The sequence below is a fragment of the Arachis hypogaea genome, chromosome 11, assembly GCF_003086295.3.
Source record: "Arachis hypogaea cultivar Tifrunner chromosome 11, arahy.Tifrunner.gnm2.J5K5, whole genome shotgun sequence".
Taxonomy (NCBI): domain Eukaryota; kingdom Viridiplantae; phylum Streptophyta; class Magnoliopsida; order Fabales; family Fabaceae; genus Arachis; species Arachis hypogaea.
Genome location: NC_092046.1, coordinates 34,533,315 through 34,536,077, shown reverse-complemented (window position 1 = coordinate 34,536,077; position 2,763 = coordinate 34,533,315). Strand labels below are relative to the sequence as shown.

Sequence of the window (2,763 nt, the reverse complement as noted above, 5' to 3'; positions counted from 1 at the left end):
TCTAGTGTTTCATATAACATGTTTTAGCTTGGCTGGCTATTAAGCCATGTCTAACTCCCAGGATTTTGATTGAGGACTATGAATTCATTGCTTCCTTTTTCCCAAATATTTTCAAAAAAAAATTAAAAGAAAATACAAAAAAATTTTAGAAAATCATAAAAAAATCAAAAATATTTTGTGTTTCTTGTTTGAGTCTTGAGTCATGTTATAAGTTTGGTGTCAATTGCATGTGCATCTTGCATTTTTCGAAAATTCATGCATTCATAGTGTTCTTCATGATCTTCAAGTAGTTCTTGGTAAGTCTTCTTGTTTGATCTTTGCATTTGCATGTTTTGTGTCTTTTCTTGTTTTTCATATGCATTCCTGAATTCTTTATGTCTAAGCATTAAAGAATTCTAAGTTTGGTGTCTTGCATGTTTTCCTTGCATTAAAAAATTTTTCAAAGATATGTTCTTGGTGTTCATCTTGACATTCATAGCATTCTTGCATGCATTCATTGTTTTAATCTAAAAATTTCATGCATTGCATCATTTTTCTTGTTTTTCTCTCTCATAAAAATTCAAAAATCAAAAAAATATCTTTCCCTTTTTCTCTCTCATAAATTCGAAAATTAGATTTGACTTTTTCAAAAATTTTTTAAAATCTAGTTGTCTTCATGAGTCAAATCAAATTTTCAATTTAAAAATCCTATCTTTTTCAAAAATCTTTTTCAAAAATCAAATCTTTTTCAAAATTTCTTAGTTATTTTCGAAAATTTCAAAAATATTTTTCAAAAATCTTTTTCTTATTTTTACATCATAATTTTCGAAAATAACAATACCAATTAATGTTTTGATTCAAAAATTTCAAGTTTGTTACTTGTTTGTTAAGAAAGATTCAAACTTTGAATTCTAGAATCATATCTTGTGATTTCTTGTGAATCAAGTCATTAATTGTGATTTTAAAAATCAAATCTCTTTTTCAAAATTAATTTCAATCATATCTTTTCAAAAATATCTTCTTATCTTATCTTTTTCAAAAATTTGATTTCAAAATATCTTTTCTAACTTCCTAACTTCTTATCTTTTCAAAATTGATTTTCAAAATTTGTTTCAACTAACTAACTAACTTTTTGTTTGTTTCTTATCTTTTTCAAAACTACCTAACTAACTCTCTCTCTCTCTCATTTTCGAAAATATCTCCCCCCCTTTTTTCAAAATTTCTTTTTAATTAACTAATTATTTTAAATTTTTATTTTTCAAAAATTACTAACCTTTTTCAAAAACTATTTTCGAAAATCACTAACTCTTTTTTCAAAAATAATTTTCGAAAATTCTCTTCTCTCTCATCTCCTTCTATTTGTTTATTTATCTACTAACATCTCTCCTTCACTCACAAAAAAAAAAGAGAGGATCTCTATTATTATTATTTTTCTGTGCCCTCTTCTTTGTCATATGAGCATGAGCAAGGACAAGAATATTCTTGTTAAAGCAGATCCAGAACTTGAAAGGACTCTGAAGAGGAAACTAAGAGAAGCTGAATTACAACAAACCAGCAAGCACCTGTCAGAAATTATCAAACAGGAAAAGAAGATGACAGCTGAAAATAATAATAATGCAAGGAGAATGCTTGGTGACTTCACTGCATCTAATTCCAATTTACATGGAAGAAACATCTCCATTCCTGCTATTGGAGCAAATAATTTTGAGCTGAAACCTCAATTAGTTTCTCTGATGCAGCAGAACTGCAAGTTTCATGGACTTCCATCTGAAGATCCTTTTCAGTTCTTAACTGAATTCTTGCAGATCTGTGATACTGTTAAGACTAATGGAGTAGATCCTGAAGTCTACAGGCTCATGCTTTTCCCATTTGCTGTAAGAGACAAAGCTAGAATATGGTTGGACTCTCAACCTAAGGATAGCCTGAACTCTTGGGATAAGCTGGTCAAGGCTTTCTTAGCCAAGTTCTTTCCTCCTCAAAAGCTGAGCAAGCTTAGAGTGGATGTTCAAACCTTCAGACAGAAAGAAGGTGAATCCCTCTATGAAGCTTGGGAGAGATACAAAGGACTGACCAAAAAGTGTCCTTCTGACATGCTTTCAGAATGGACCATCCTGGATATATTCTATAATGGTCTGTCTGAGTTATCTAAGATGTCATTGGATACCTCTGTAGGTGGATCCATTCACCTAAAGAAAACGCCTGCAGAAGCTCAAGAACTCATTGACATGGTTGCAAATAACCAGTTCATGTACACTTCTGAAAGGAGTCCTGTGAATAATGGGACGCCTATGAAGAAGGGAGTTCTTGAGATTGATACTCTGAATACCATATTGGCTCAGAATAAAATATTGAATTAGCAAGTCAATATGATTTCTCAGAGTCTGAATGGAGTGCAAGCTGCATCCAACAGTACTCAAGAGGCTTCTTATGAAGAAGAAGCTTATGATCCTGAAAACCCTGCAATAGCAGAGGTGAATTACTTAGGTGAACCTTATGGAAACACCTATAATCCATCATGGAGAAATCATCCAAATTTCTCATGGAAGGATCAAAAGCCTCAACAAGGCTTTAATAATGGTGGAAGAAACAGGTTTAGCAATAGCAAGCCTTTTCCATCATCCACTCAGCAACAGACAGAGAATTTTGAGCAGAATCCATCTAGCTTAGCAAATTTAGTCTCTGATCTATCTAAGGCCACTGAGAGTTTCATGAATGAAACAAGGTCTTCCATTAGAAATTTGGAAGCACAAGTGGGCCAGCTGAGTAAAAGGATCACTGAAATCC

At 32.0% G+C, this 2,763-nt stretch overlaps 1 non-coding gene across 1 annotated transcript; it reads right to left on the bottom strand.

The window, feature by feature from the left end:
* Positions 1-1,967: 1,967 nt before the first annotated feature.
* Positions 1,968-2,075, bottom strand: LOC112725899 (small nucleolar RNA R71). Its single transcript, XR_003164979.1, has one exon. It is a non-coding gene; the product is annotated as a small nucleolar RNA R71 (small nucleolar RNA).
* Between the last annotated feature and the right edge of the window lie 688 nt (positions 2,076-2,763).